Below are 17159 nucleotides of genomic sequence, written 5' to 3' on the forward strand. Positions count from 1 at the left end.
ATTACAACAATTACCACTCAAATACGCTATAATATACTATGAGAGGCTGTATGGTCCCGCAATTTTCACTGCAACAACAATATTTGTCGCGTGGGAATGCAGCCACTGTGCTGAAAGTTAAGAATTTATACATCGTTTCTTTTCCGTCTCAACTGAAATTTATTTTAGAATATGAGTAGTTTCGGCTGCATGTGATAGCCTTCAGATCTACGTGGTTGGGTAATAATACTGCATTCTGATGTGTACTTCCTACTATATGGAATTGAAGTTAATCACCTGTGGTCGAAATCAGTCGTGTGGAAAAAAAAGTGCGACTCAGGCGCTAAAGAAACAGTATATACATTTTTGAATACGTCTTAATTTATGAAAAAGAGGCATAACTGATCGTTTTACGATGGAAAAATGTATTTTGATGTACTAGTTCGCAACCTGCTTTTGACACTGAACAGCGTCTTTATGCTGTGCCAAGTTTCACGAAAACTAATCCACTAAGTAGCAATGGACGAGGAGGGCACTACAGACGGGTTCCTGCCTTCCCCCAGCATACGTCGTTACAAATGTTGAATGTGATGGTGGCCTTTAAATCTAGACAGTTCTTTCGACGTTCGTCCGCTCGATGCACTGCTCACAACATTAAACATGCCTTTGTTGGCGAGGACTCATGGGTGTTTTTACGCCTTGCGGCCGAGCGTAAGGGGACGTCAGCAGAAAACAGCTCCTCCAGTCACATATAGTTGCAGGAGCGTTACTCGCTTGATGTAGTACACAGAATGTAGTAACATTCGACAAAGATAACTTAAATTGCAGAGACAGTGAGGAACGAAGGGAAAAATATTTTCAACACGCAACATTATTGAGATTATAACGTATAGACGCTGAGGTTAGAATAGCTTGGTACTAGGAACGTGTTACTATGACGAAAAGAGTTGATGGAAGAAGAAGCATATCAGGGGAGGAACGGGTTCGATATTCCTTTAAATTATAACGTCCGCTCTGACGGCAGTCATTGTATCATTTTGAGGGAACATGAACCACAAGGTGCGTATATCAGTTATAACTGAGAAATACCAGTCAAAATATTTGACTATGTTACTCCCTTAGAGAAAACACAACACACTGAAGGAGATACATATTAAAGAACTTGTTATCCAAGTTATCTATATCTATACCCTTAAAACCTTGCATAGTGACTATTCGCTGTATAACATACATTCCCACTCTTCCAAAGTATATTTATCACGTTATTGATCTTGGCCCGTGCACATTTCTTGTTCGGGCACATGGTAAGTTCCTGGGTACCTACTTCGACAACAAACTCGTGTGGACGCAATATATTGCGTACCTAATCGACATGGTAGATAACGTTGTGAATATCTCGTGCATGCTTGTCTCACTTTGATTGGGAGCGAAACCGATTTCAGCCTTGACTCTGTACAAGGTTTTGATCTTTCTGTCTTAGATTGTGGGAGCACTGTCTACGGCATTTTAACGCAATCAATTTTGACCAAGCTCGATGTCAATTATTACATACTGATTCTTCTTGTCCTCGGAGTCTAATTGTTTTCTGTTGTTTTCCTGTAACCCTAATGGGGATGAATGATAATGATGAAGACGACACAACAACACCTAGTTAGGGTCAGGTCAGGGTCAGGTGAAAATCCCTTACCCCTCCGGGAATCGAACCAGTGACCCCGTGCTAGGGAAGTGAGGACGCTACCGGGAGATCACGAGCTGCCGACTGCAAGAGGGCAGAAGTTGTCTGATACTTTTCTCCTTAGCCGATCGTCGATATCTGAATGTATTATGGAAGACCAGTTGCGCCCAATGCCGATTCCTTATGCGGATCTCACATCGACGATGCGGAAAACTGCGTATCACACTGGGATCTGTGAATGGCATGTCACTCAGAAATGTAAAAGAAGCCAACTGGCGGCCATAAAACTGAATATCTCTTCATATTTGTTTATTTACTTACACGTCAAGTTCCTTAGGACCAAATTTAGGGGCAAATCTCCAAGGTCATGGAACGTGTCAGTACATGAAATTACAACATAAAGTAATAACATAAAATAAAATGTTTATGAACCCGAAAAGACAAGCCGTAAGTTTAAGTAAACGCAGTCAACAATACAACAAGAATCAGGTTAATTTTTCAAGGAAATCCTCGGCAGAACAGAAGTAGTGACCCATGAAGAAACTCTTCAGTTTCGATTTGAAAGCGCGTGGATTACTGCAAAGATTTTTGAATTCTAGTGGTAGCTTATTGAAAATGGATGCAGCAGTATACTTCACAGCTTCCTGCACAAGAGTTAAGGAAGTCCGATCCAAATTCAGGTTTGATTTCTGCTGAGTAACAACTGAATGAAAGCTGCTTATTCTTGGGAAGAAGCTGATACTGTTAACATAAAATGACAGTAAAGAATATGTATATTAAGAGTCCAATGTCAAAATACCCAGATTCGTGAACAGGGGTCGATAAGAGGTTTATAAACTTACACCACTTATTGCCCGAAGTGCCAGTTTCTGAGCCAAAAAAATCCATTTAGAGTGATAAGAGTTGCCCCAAAATATAATACCATACGACATAAGCGAATGAAAATGAGCAAGGTAGACTAATTTTCGTGTCGAACGATCACTCACTTCAGAGACCGTTCGAATAGTAAAACTATGTCTGTACCCAATCAGACCCCACATCACAGCCATTCTCAACTCGTGAAATATAAATTTTTTCTGTATTTTTGCTAAAGTAAGAGGTGAACCAATTGTGAGCTACTCCGCGTATTCCGCAATGGTCCAACTTCTGGAGCAATATTTTGTGATCAAAACAATCGAATGCCTTAGTTAAGTCATAAAATATGCTCAGCGTTCGAAACATTTTGTTTAAGCCACTCAGTACCTCACAGACAAAAGAGAATTTAGCATTTTCAGTTGTTAAACGACTTCTGAAGCCGAACTGTACATTTGATAGCAAATTATGTGATATAAAATGATCAACTATCCTTACATACACAGCCTTTTCAATAACTTTATCAAACAATGATGGCATAGAAATAAGTTTAAAATTGTCTACATTATCCCTTTCTCCATTTTCATAAATTGGCACTACTACAGAGGGATTCAATCGTTCAGGAAACTGACCATTCCTAAAGGGAAACTTACAAATATGGCTAAATACAGGGCTAACATCTGCAGCACAGGGCTTTAATATTTTGCTAGGCCCTCCATCATATCCATGAGAGATCTTAGTCTTCAGTGATTTAGTTATTGACTCAATCTCCCCTTTGTATCACCGGAGAATATTTCAGGCATCCATCTTGGGAAAGTGTTTGCCAAGAAAGTTATATAATTCCCTCCAAAAATTAAATTTTTATTTAATTCACCAGCAATGATTGTTAAATACTGACTATTTATCTGGTTTATTAGTATCATATATATATATTTACTATAAACTGACTTTATATCACCGACCTTGTGCTGCTGACCAGACGCTTCCTTCACAACTGACCACATGGTTTTAATTTTATCCTGTGAATTAGCTATTCTATTTGCATACCACATACCCTTTGGGTTCCTAATAACATTTTAAGCACTGATCTGTTTGTAATGATCTTATGGTGTGGTCGCGTTTTCCGTGGAGGGATCTTGCACCCCTTGTTGTTTTGTGTGTCACTATGGCAGCACAGGCTTACACTGATGTTTTAAGCACTTCCTTGCTTCGAACTGTTGAAGAGAAGTTCGGGGATGGCGATTGCATCTTTCAACACGATCGAGCACCTATTCATAATGCACAGCCTGTGGCGGAGTGGTTACGCGACAATAACATCCCTGACCTGCACAGAGTCCTGACCTGAATCCTATAGAACACCTCTGGGATCTTTTGGAACGCCGACTTCGTGCCAGGCCTCACCAACCTACATCTATACCTCTCCTCAGTACAGTACTTTGTAAAGAATGGGCTGCCATTCCCTAAGAAACCTTCCTGCACGTAACTGAATGTATGCATGCGAGTGTGGAAGCTGTCATCAAGGCTAAGGGTGGGCCAACGCCATATTGGATTCCAGCATTACCGATGGACGGCGCCACGAAGTTGTAAGTCGTTTCCAGCCAGGAGTCTGGATACTTTTGATCACATAATGTATAAGCAGTTCACTAACTTTATTTCTAATACCTCTTATATTTTTATGTAATGTGCAAAGTCCTTAGTTAGAGTGTCATCCTGTAAGAAGTTGTACCTATCAGCTGACTTTAGTCTAATAGAGGTGCAGCTCTAACACGAAGTACTGCAGGAATTTTTCCACAAGTGATCCCACCACCACCCACTACAGTGTTACCTATAAGCTTTGCCAGCCTCCCCTTCCATACCTATTGAGGTGCAGACCATGCCTAGTGAAATCCGATCTACTGATGGACTCAACTGGCACCACTGAAATGTAACCCATGCCCCTTGCCATCTGTGGCTTCTCCAGCCCCATGTTCACGCCCCTAACAGCCGCATTAAGATGAAGCCGGCCATGACGCCGCAACAGTTGCATGAAATGCACATTAGTGCCACTAGTTTGAGTAGCTATCTTTACCAGGTCACCACCTGCATCATATTCCCCGTCCCTATTGTGCCTATCAAGACTGTTCCTTGCTCCACTCACTATCAGTACCTGATTTTCCTTTGTAAAATCCCTACATAACTCCACTATGCCGTTAGTCACCTGAGCCAACCTTGCACTAGACTTCACAATGTTGGTGACCTGGTACTCACTTCCCAACACTTCCTGCAACTGCTTGCCCACACCTCTATCGTGCGAACTACCTAGCAGCAGAAACTTCTTCTTTCTGTTAGACTTTGCAACTGACCTAGGCCTCTTAAGTTCTGAGGACTGATGCATGTTCCCTACACCTACAGCTATAATAGGCTCCTCTTCACTGAACTCTAACAGTTGGTCAGATCGAATGGATACACGCCAAGCATAACTGTCTGAATACTTCCACCTCCTAGCTGCCTTATTGCCAACTGCCAGTTCCCATTGCCAGACCCCTTCACCCTCCTCAATCTATCTAGTTCCTCCTTTGCGTGTAGTAATTGCACTTGAAGGTCACATATCTTACGCTCCTGCTCCTGTGTCAACTTATTTCTACTACAAATTCTGCATTCCCAGGAGAGGAAAATTTAAGAGACCACTGGAACACCAACGAAGTTAATACATTGAATTAAAATTTTAATGAAATATTTCACTAGAAACAATAAGAAACGTCAGCTGAAAAACAAAGCACGAAATTTACTAAACGGCTTCAACGCACAGAAAACTGTAAAAAAAACACTGCGGGCGAACGTTTCCAAAAGTTATTAAATCGCTATATCGCCACAAACAGGACGAAACACCACTGAAAGCTATTAAATTTAGTAACTGTATAACAGTGCTGTAAGTGTATAACAGTGCACAGGTAACTTTGTCAGTACTTACCTTAACAGCTGCAACCGCACGCCGCAAAATGTAAACACCATACGGATGCATGGGGCTTGGACGATCGACGTAAGCACAATCACGAATAACAGACCACTCCAGTCAATAACACAGGAAAAAAGACTGTAATTAATGGAAATCCACTAATAATTTACTTTTACAGCAAATATTAACACAAATAAACTTCGAAATAAGTAACTGTAGACTAAAACGTTGTAAAATATTGACGAGCAATTTCAGCAGCAGTCTAGCACACGTGACGTCACACCAGAGATGACCACTGTTCGCCTCGGTGCAGCTTCGTAGACGGCACGTGACTTCATCCCATGCATGAGGCTGGGACACGGGTGTCAACCCGTGTACCTGTAACGGTTGATGATTATAACGCCTCGAAGCTGCTGTGAGGACGCAAGGGCAGTAGCGGATTTTTACCGCATCATATTGACATGTTCATGTACACCGCTTCACAATCTGATTTGTATAAGAAATGGACTGAGTGAGGTTACCCCCTAGTTACTAGTGCTACTGTTTTACTCCACCGTTCTGGTAAATGTAACTTGCTCACAGAGTATTTGAAAGCCACCGTCATCTAAATTGAATCTATGAGTTGGCGAGGTCTTCATTTTCAAATGGTATCTGCCGCTTCGTAATCTGGTACGTAATTTTGTGTTTTGTGTTGTTCATGGACATCTACTTGCACATTACATTTCAGTTATTGCTCTCTTGTGCATTTTATGTCACTGTTCTACTGGCGCTTTTGTACATACCGTTGGTTGTACTGCGTTTGTCATCTTGGGTTTTTCTATTATTTTAAGTACATGTGTCTGTACGCTATAATACTCACATTATTGTAAATGTTATTTGCAATTCGTTCTTCAGCTATTGTTGTACTGATTGGGTGATGTCCGGTGTTTGCCATTTAGTGTTTTCTCTTATCTGTAAGAGCATATGTATGTCTCTCACAATGTTGCTGTATAGTGCTCTTTAATTTTACTCCAGTGCCATTGTCATCACCGTTGTCGGCTGTCTACTGTTTGTATAATTGCGCTTTTATTTTACTTTAAGAATGTGTTTATATGCTAACTTCGTAATTTTGTGCTATTAAGATTTTTTGCGGTTATATTTTTTTGGCATTTTATAACTGTTGTTGACTGTATGGTCTTTGTAACCCAAAGTGAAAATAAAGAAATAAAAAATAAAAGACAAATTTACCATGTTACAAAGTGCGTGACAGTTTCCAATAAAATGGTGAAGTGGAGCTAATTAATGGTATGCAGCAAGAATCAGAGTGAAAAAACTAGATACCTCAATAGTTAACTGCATCTAGAGAGAAAAATTTTGATTTTTACAGTTACTTTGGGTCTGCAAATCAACCGTCATTGTAAAACGAAAACAACTTGACTGTCAAATCAGTACAGATTCTACCGTTACGTTTAGAGGGATTAAACAATTCTGCATCAATTTGTTACACCTCCAATTAAACATTATTAAGAATGTTGAGTGACCATGAGCTCTACACAATTGTCAGTTCTGAGCTCTCCTGCAATTTTCTCTTCAACACATCTTTATTGAACATAATGAGAATTAGACACATTACAAGAATGGTGTTTTATCTACACACCCTATTTGTACACATTATCTGTATCCCGTTCTATTGCCTTCCTCCAGCGTGAAACGAGGCCGTGTATGTCTCGTCGGTATTAGTCGTTGTCCTGGTGGCAGGACCAGTGCTTCACTGTGTGAATCACCTCCTCATCATCCTCAAAATGTCTTCCACGAATGGCATCCTTTAGTGACCCAAACAAGTGGAAGTCCAAGGGGCTTAAGTCAGGGCTGTAGGGTGGATAGGGTAATACTGTCCAGCCCTGTTTTGCGATGTGTTCAGCTGTCCCAGACTTGTGTGGGGCCGAGCGTTATCATGTTGTAGTAAAACATCCCCTGGGTTGTTATGGCGCCGAAGACACTGGAAGCGCGTCTAGAATTCTGTTAATTAGTTGACATATGCTTCTGAATTATTGGGACAGCCTCTTGACATCACATCAATGAGAATCGCACCTTCATAGTCCCAGAACCCGCTGATCATGACCTTACCGGCGGAAGTAGTTGCTTTGAATTTTTTCTTCTTTGGCGGGTGGGAACGGCCCCATTTCATCGACTGTCGTTTTGTTTCGGGCTCAAAATGGTGAACCCAGGTTTCATCACCTGTCACAATAAGGGACAATAAGGCCTCACCCTCAGCTTCACAACGTACAAACAAATCACGACAAATGTTTCTGTTCGATTTGTGATCTACCGTTAGACACTGCGGGACCCATGTTGGATACACTCTTGAATATCCAAGAGTGCGGATAATTGCATGCACTCTTCCCTTGCTGAATAACAGATGCAGTTCCAACTTCCGAGTTGTAACGCGTTTGTCCTCGCGAATGACAACTTTAGTTTGCTGCAAAAGCCGTTAATGGCCTCCCTCACCGCTGCAAATCGTGGAGCTCCGCCAAACCGCCTTCTGATGACCCCACTCTCCGTGGCCAGCAACTAACTGTACTTCTGTCGACAGCAAATGCTCCATAGACTTTGCACAAGCGTTTGTGAATTCAATGACGGCACGTTGCTTCTAACGTACGTCACCTACAGACGCCATTTTGAACTGTCCTGCAGGTACGCTATCTGTCAGAAGTGACGGAAACTTTACGCGCTCACTCAGGAGACTTCAAATAATACATGTCTAACGTTTACGACTGAAAAAGAAAATCCGGTGCATTACTTTCTGAGCATCACTCGTATAACTGGTACGCCAAATCGATTATTTCCATTCAGAAATTATGAAAATTTGTTCTAAGAAGACGATTCTGAAAACTGTAAAACTACGAGAACGAACCCAAGAAATATCAGACAGTGGATCATGAGTGGAATATACTATTTGTAAGTCAACTAATCTGCCATGCAGATGTGGAAGTAACGGGAAGGAAAAAATGTGCCTCAAACTTTAAAGCTCACTGTGTGTCTCTGCTATATAGAGTTATTTATAAAGGAAAATTGTACCATCCTGTATCTATCGCTATACATATTTCAAAAACATTATAGTAAAAAGGACTTGAAATATAAATCTCGTTTGCTGGGATAACATATTGTGGAAACCTACTGACACTCTAATGATTTACATTTTAATCATGTTACAGTGAACTATCCGACAAACGCAACAAGATATTTCGGAAGCAGTAACAGAGCACTTGAAGTTGAATTTTAAGCAAAAGCTTCAGAATTAGTGATTCACATGTTTCATTTGAGGAGTTTGCAGTGAAAAATTAACACAGGTTACGGGACAAATACGTTTTCATTTTTTATGAGGAAACAGCTTAATAGCGTCGTTCTCTTTGGGCATTGAATCAATATCGGACCGTAGCTTCTTGTATAGCCTACAGTTTCATCGCGATGAGACGTCGCTAAAGGGTAGACAATTACCAAACTATAGCAGGGAAATATTTTTTTCTTAAGTTGAACAAAGGTTTTATTGAAGTATACGGGGTGTCCCTTCTACCAGTCGTCAGGTACATTTTCTCTAGTACACACCTGGAAATTGAAATAAGAACACCGTGAATTTATTGTCCCAGGAAGGGGAAACTTTATTGACACATTCCTGGGGTCAGATACATCACATGATCACACTGACAGAACCACAGGCACATAGACACAGGCAACAGAGCATGCAAAATGTCGGCACTAGTACAGTGTATATCCACCTTCCGCAGCAATGCAGGCTGCTATTCTCCCATGGAGACGATCGTAGAGATGCTGGATGCAGTCCTGTGGAACGGCTTGCCATGCCATTTCCACCTGGCGCCTCAGTTGGACCAGCGTTCGTGCTGGACGTGCAGACCGCGTGAGACGACACTTCATCCAGTCCCAAACATGCTCAATGGGGGACAGATCCGGAGATCTTGCTGGCCAGGGTAGTTGACTTACACCTTCTATAGCACGTTGGGTGGCACGGGATACATGCGGACGTGCATTGTCCTGTTGGAACAGCAAGTTCCCTTGCCGGTCTAGGAATGGTAGAATGATGGGTTCGATGACGGTTTGGATGTACCGTGAACTATTCAGCGTCCCCTCGACGATCACCAGCGGTGTACGGCCAGTGTAGGAGATCGCTCCCCACACCATGATGCCGGGTGTTGGCCCTGTGTGCCTCGGTCGTATGCAGTCCTGATTGTGGCGCTCACCTGCACGGCGCCAATGATTGGCACTAAGGCAGAATCGACTCTCATCGCTGAAGACGACACGTCTCCAATCCTCCCTCCATTCACGCCTGTCGCGACACCACTGGAGGCGGGCTGCACGATGTTGGGGCGTGAGCGGAAGACGGCCTAACGGTGTGCGGGACCGTAGCCCAGCTTCATGGAGACGGTTGCGAATGGTCCTCGCCGATACCCCAGGAGCAACAGTGTCCCTAATTTGCTGGGAAGTGGCGGTGCGGTCCCCTACGGCACTGCGTAGGATCCTACGGTCTTGGCGTGCATCCGTGCGTCGCTGCGGTCCGGTCCCAGGTCGACGGGCACGTGCACCTTCCGCCGACCACTGGCGACAACATCGATGTACTGTGGAGACCTCACGCCCCACGTGTTGAGTAATTCGGCGGTACGTCCACCCGGCCTCTACGTCCACCCGGCCTCCCGAATGCCCACTATACACCCTCGCTCAAAGTCCGTCAACTGCACATACGGTTCACGTCCACGCTGTCGCGGCATGCTACCAGTGTTAAAGACTGCGATGGAGCTCCGTATGCCATGGCAAACTGGCTGACACTGACGGCGGCGGTGCACAAATGCTGCGCAGCTAGCGCCATTCGACGGCCAACACCGCGGTTCCTGGTGTGTCCGCTGTGCCGTGCGTGTGATCATTGCTTGTACAGCCCTCTCGCAGTGTCCGGAGCAAGTATGGTGGGTCTGACACACCGGTGTCAATGTGTTCTTTTTTCCATTTACAGGACTGTATTTCAACAAACATTTGCAATGTCGTTTCTAGAGTGTGTGGAGTCAGCCAAACAAATACTGCTCTGCACGTCTTTCATTCGGTGACCAGTGTCGATGGAAAGCGTCGGTTTATTTCCCGCTACAAACAAAATAATTTTTAAAGCGGAATTTTAAGAGCCCATTCGAAAGTCCAATCGTCCCAGATTAATCGAGTGAGATTTTGTTTTATCACTGTGTATTAACAGGGGCTGCAAAACACGAGGAGCAGCCAGTATCCTGGCAGCGACTGCACTGACTGACGACTCTTAGGAGAAACACATAGTAGATAAAACATTTATTATGCTAGACGGGATTGAGGTCGATTGATCCTTAGAGCATTTGTTATACGTTCTACGTATATGAACTGCCCTATGTACTTTTCGCTGGAGTTACCACCAGTAATGTCCCATCACATTCGTGGCTATTTGTGGAGGCCTGAAAAGTCTTTCCTCAAATCGATGCCTTGACGAAACCACTCACCTTGTTCCTCACTGACTGACAAATATTTCACGGAAAAGTCAACATGTCTGTTGAAACAGTGTCGGTTACGGCTTATCAAACTGTCTTACTTCTTAAGCTTTTCAGCATGTTGACTAAAACAGAAGCGTACCGGGGCCATTCCTTGTTACCTTAGGTCCTAACAAGGAAATCAACGAAATACACACACGTGTCTGACTCACTCACAGTAACTTTTGATTCGAAGTTGTAATCGAACAGTTTACAGAATGTCGGGTGTGTTACATAACCTTGTCTCCCAATTTCCCTTCTGGTAGATAAGAAATCTTCCTGCAATGATCGTTAAATTAGATCCCATTTCATTGGAGTTATAAACATGAAGGGTAGGTACTTTTCTTAGCCAATATGTTATTGTAATTGCGACTTCAACTATACTATTACAAAATATGTTCTGACACAAGCTACAGAAACATATGACACCTTGCAACATAGGCGTTTGCAATGTTACAGCTGATGATAGCGGGACATATACATTTACACAGAAATACGAGAGTGGACGTGTATTTTATGTCTGTACTGAACTTTTATGACTGCGAGAATGTTAACTGTCAATAACTTAAAACCAAATCAAAACTGCGTGAATATACGTAACACAAAACCTGAATCTGATGCAACACTATTGATTTGTAATTGTCCCTGGTAATAAAAAAAACTTGATCGAGTTCAAAATGATGGGCCCTGTGCTTAATGAATACTCTTCCTCAAATAACAAAATTTATCATCTTTATCTTCGCAATGCTAACACTCTTCGCACTGCTCTCTGTCAGCACTTTACATTGTGTAGTTCACATACAGCTAATGAGCGAGGCTGTTGCTAAGCATATATTTTAATTAAATTCGAATATGACTGAGACAATAACTTCTTGAGCTAAATACTCGTAGTTAATCGAAAACGACATGGGTCTAGGAACTGGTATTGATTTGTGGTAAGTAACAATGTGGCACTAACTTTAAAACTAGTATTTTGACTTTTTGAAAATAAATAATGCTCACAATTAACGCACAATAAAATGATTATACATTAACAATCAGCTTTACAAAATCATTAGATATGAGGGTTTACACTGTTTCAATTCTGGCTTATGAATATGAGCGTTGCATTTAATAACAAATCAACTTTCTTTACCTTAATTATTTCCAGTATGGTATCTTGCAAATAAAAAACCATTACTACCCGTAGCGAGTAAGTACGTATCCAGTACATCAGATATAACACGTCTTTATACTTGAGAGTTCTCAATACATTTCTCTATGTAAAGTTACTCTAACACATTATCCATAACAAATTGACCCAGCGATCGCTGTTGAGCATCGACGCTACTAAACACTGATACTGCATTTGACCATCTGTGGTTCAATATAAAATTTTCTTACAGTATTTTACCCTGTTTATGTACCTCTCAACCTGACAAAATGTTTGTTAATACCGGAAAAGTAAAGGCTCTATTTTGCTGCTTCTTCTGCACATTGTCTGAGATATTCTTTTGATCTGAAATCAGTAAAGGTAATGAAGAAAACTAAAGATCTTTGTACTTGCAAAGTAATGCTTTTTTAATATACTGGGTTAATTTTTAAAAAGTGTTATGTTATATGACTTTCTTTTGACATTATGATTCAGAATACTAAAAAACGTGGGAATAAGCTAAGTTCAATAAAAGAAAGTAATTTCATCGTTAGCCTGTGTTATTTATGAAAGACCAGAAGTAATACCGAGTGATGACCATGTTGAGACGGACACTGTAGATACAAAAGTACTGTTGTTGCTTTGGTAATGTGCAAATAAGAAGGCGGGTGCATGACGTGTTCTGTCGGAGCATACTTTACAGTGTCACAATAGTGCTCTCAGAACAGTCGAATAATCCTAAGGCATCATTGGCGGCAAGACCACGTCTAGATTAGTTCAGATTCTGATACGTTTATGAGGAAAACCGAGTTAGAAAACTGCTGCGGAAGCAAAGGGAACTTCACAGCAAACATAAACATAGCCAAAGCCTTGCAGACAAACAAAAATTACGCCAAGCGAAATGCAGTGTGAGGAGGGCTATGCGAGAGGCTTTCAATGAATTCGAAAGTAAAGTTCTATGTACTGACTTGGCAGAAAATCCTAAGAAATTTTGGTCCTATGTCAAAGCGGTAGGTGGATCAAAACAAAATGTCCAGACACGCTCTGACCAAAATGGTACTGAAACAGAGGATGACAGACTAAAGGCCGAATTATTAAATGTCTTCTTCCAAAGCTGTTTCACAGAGGAAGACTGCACTGTGCTTCCTTCTCTAGATTGTCGCACAGTTGACAAAATGGTAGATATCGAAGTAGACGACAGAGGGATACAGAAACAATTAAAATCGCTCAAAAGAGGAAAGGCCGCTGGTCCTGATGGAATACCAGTTCGATTTTACACAGAGTACGCGAAGGAACTTGCCCCCCTTCTTGCAGCGGTGTACCGTAGGTCTCTAGAAGAGCGAAGTGTTCCAAAGGATTGGAAAAGGGCACAGGTCATCCCCGTTTTCAAGAAGGGACGTCGAACAGATGTGCAGAACTATAGACCTATATCTCTAACGTCCATCAATTGTAGAATTTTGGAACACGTATTATGTTCGAGTATAATGTCTTTTCTGGAGACTAGAAATCTACTCTGTAGGAATCAGCATGGGTTTCGAAAAAGACGGTCGTGTGAAACCCAGCTCGCGCTATTCGTCCACGAGACTCAGAGAGCCTTAGACACGGGTTCACAGGTAGATACCGTTTTTCTTGACTTCCGCAAGGCGTTTGACACAGTTCCCCATAGTCGTTTAATGAACAAAGTAAGAGCATACGGACTATCAGATCAATTGTGTGATTGGTTAGAGGAGTTCCTAGATAACAGAACGCAGCATGTCATTCTCAATGGAGAGAAGTCTTCCGAAGTAAGAGTGAATCAGGTGTGCCGCAGGGGAGTGTCATAGGACCGTTGCTATTCACAATATACATGAATGACCTGGTGGATGACATCCGAAGTTCACTGAGGCTTTTTGCAGATGATGCTGTGGTGTATCGAGAGGTTGCAACAATGGAAAATTGTACTGAAATGCAGGAGGATCTGCAGCCAATTGACGCACGGTGCACGGAATGGCAATTGAATCTCAATGTAGACAAGTGTAATGTGATGCGAATACATAGAAAGATAGGTCCCTTATCATTTAGCTATAAAATAGCAGGTTAGCAACTGGAAGCAGTTAATTCCATAAATTATCTGGGAGTACGCATTAGGAGTGATTTAAAATGGAATGATCATATAAAGTTGATCGTCGGTAAAGCAGATGCCAGACTGAGATTCATTGGAAGAATCCTAAGGAAATGCAATCCGACAACAAAGGAAGTAGGTTACAGTACGCTTGTTCGCCCAATGCTTGAATACTGCTCAGCAGTGTGGGATCCGCACCAGGTAGGGTTGATAGAAGAGATAGAGAAGATCCAACGGAGAGCAGCGCGCTTCGTTACAGGATCATTTAGTAATTGCGAAAGCGTTACGGAGATGATAGATAAACTCCAGTGGAAGACTCTGCAGGAGAGACGCTCAGTAGCTCGGTAAGGGCTTTTGTTAAAGTTTCGAGAACATACCTTCACCGAAGAGTCAAGCAGTATATTGCTCCCTCCTACGTATATCTCGCGAAGAGACCATGAGGATAAAGTCAGAGAGATTAGAGCCCACACAGAAGCATACCGACAATCCTTTTTCCACGTACAATACGAGACTGGAATAGAAGGGAGAACCGATAGAGGTACTCATGGTACCCTCCGCCACACACCGTCAGGTGGCTTGCGGATATGGATGTAGATGTAGATGTAGATGTAGATATGCTGGGCAAAAATAATACTTCCCATTTTGGCCATCAGGTGAATATCTGGCGTCGTGAATGCAAAAAAGGCGTATAGAAATGTTTCCCAATGTGATCTATTAGGAACGGGACGTGGGCAGAAAAAAATCATACAAGTGAGAAAGGCATAACTTGGATTTTATTACTAACTGCCGCTTACACAGTGTGTTCAGTGTGACGATGACGAGATATTTCATCCGTAAAATGTCATTATCAACACTAGCTTGTAACAGTTACGGTGGAATATAAGTAACGTGTTGCCATACTCTAGTCTTCAGACCAGGTAGAGATCAAACTAGTCCCTGGTAAACGCGTCAGTTTTAGATATCTACAGAGCCAAAAGTCACCTGGATTTAGATCAGATGACAATCCACGCCACGCATCAGGAAAACCTCTGGAGAAAACACATTCTTGGAAGCTTCCACTAAGCACATATTTCACTAGGCGAATGACGTGATGTGTTGCCCTACCTTACAAGAAAACAGTGGTTTCCACATAGGTGGGCTCTTTCAAAGCAGGAATGACATACTGGACATGGAGGTCTCGATAACGTGCAGGTGTCGATGTACCTGGCAGACCCTCTGGGTGTGTTGTCTTCATAGAAGAACGGATCGAGAATAGAAGTGCTTGTGAAACCACAGCACACAGTCAAATATGGAGAGTACAATGGCTCTTCGTGCACCACAAGCGGTTTATATGTACCTCGAATTCTGCAGTTCTGTGTATTCACTGCAGCTTTTAGTGTAAAAGTTTGCCTCGTCACTCTACAGAATATTGCCCGTTCACATATCATCCACTTCGACCCGTGCCAACAACGAAGCAGCAAATTCGGAACATTGCTGCGGGTCGTGATGTTTCTATTACTGCACCGTCTGGTTATTGTATGGGTAGCCGTGTAATATGTACCGCAAAACTTTCCATACTGTTGATGGAGGATTCTAGTGACACTGCACGAGCGCTAACAGTACCCGGGAATGTGCTGCATGCACAGTTACTGCATCAGCAACCACGTCGGTAACTTCCACCTGGTAGAACGCCGCCCCTTTCAAATGCTACACTAATTTCACACATTTCTTGGAATTTCATTATCACCTTATTTAAACCATTAATGACATTGGGCCTCTGCTGAGACCTTTCAGTCGGCGATACTCAGTACAGCACTCCAATTCCTGCTTTTCACGTAAAACAATTCCACTAAAAGCGCACGGTCTCTTTTCTCATCAGTCGCACTGTTGACTCACCCTATGGTTTGTCAAGTGACAGGGTGGATCTCATACCGTCGTACAAACAATTTGCAGCGCCAGATTTGCACCTGTTACTCAAAACTGGAACTACTTTCTCCTATCTTAAATCGGTTCTGCATTAACGCATTATCATATCTACCGAGTTCGCTGCCACACGTTAATTACAGGCCACACTGGACCTCCGTGAGTACCTCCACTTTAATTATAGCCCCACAGTACCTTCACCACACATAAGCCAACAAGAAAATCAACTTTAAATGTGTTATGCGTACGCCAAAGTGCACCGTACCGTTACACGAGATAGGATGGCGCTATTGGTGCAGTGTTGCGTTGTGCACTGACTCATGTCACACTACGTCACCCCACCACCATCCTTCTTAAGTGCACACCGCGAAAGGAGAGGCAGAGAGCGTGAGTTAAGCAGTAATTGACACATGTGGCAGGTAGCGTGTGTTGGTAATGTGAATTCGTTTGCGCGCAGGCGAGCCAGGCGCGGCTGTCGGCGGCCCGCTGAGTGCGCGGGTGCACCGCCAGGATGCGCCGGTGCCCACCGCCCGCCCCCGCGCCTCGATCTGTGTCTGGGCGCGCAGCCTGACCGCGGTGGTACAGGGCGCGCCGTGCCGGCGTCGTAGCCAGCCTGAGGACTCCTCTCACCAGACACGACCTCTTCAACCGCAACGGCGTTCAAATACTGCGACTGAACTAGAGCTTACGGTGAGTATCTTATTTGCGCCGCTAGGAACTCGAGACGACATTCATCACATTCCCAGTCGGGATACGCTTAGGTAAATTATTACTCCTACTAGATGCAGTGCGCAGTGTCAAAATAATAATCGTCTTACGAACTCCTCCACTTCCGAAACTCTGACTATGATTATAGTAAATAAGCTCACCAGACACAATACACGCTCGAAATTTCATCGACTGTGTCCCTAAGGACAGTCCAATGCATGCGTTTCCCAAGGAATATTGCATAGTTCCTCTTAACTACTCAGGGACTGCAACATCGTATTTATTCGCCGATGCCGGGAAGCGACTGTCTATTAAAATGTCCTACCCTGCACAGGAATTATACC

At 42.8% G+C, this 17159-nt stretch overlaps 1 long non-coding RNA gene across 1 annotated transcript in view; it reads left to right on the forward strand.

Annotated features, from left to right (window-relative positions):
* The window catches only part of LOC126299405 (uncharacterized), a 69202-nt gene that overhangs the window by 7105 nt on the left and 44938 nt on the right, over positions 1-17159 (forward strand). Inside the window, exon 3 of the long non-coding RNA XR_007552799.1 lies at positions 16565-16797. This is a non-coding gene — a long non-coding RNA (uncharacterized LOC126299405). The remainder of the gene's footprint in view (positions 1-16564; positions 16798-17159) is intronic.

The sequence above is a fragment of the Schistocerca gregaria genome, chromosome 1 (genome assembly GCF_023897955.1).
Source record: "Schistocerca gregaria isolate iqSchGreg1 chromosome 1, iqSchGreg1.2, whole genome shotgun sequence".
Classification (NCBI taxonomy): domain Eukaryota; kingdom Metazoa; phylum Arthropoda; class Insecta; order Orthoptera; family Acrididae; genus Schistocerca; species Schistocerca gregaria.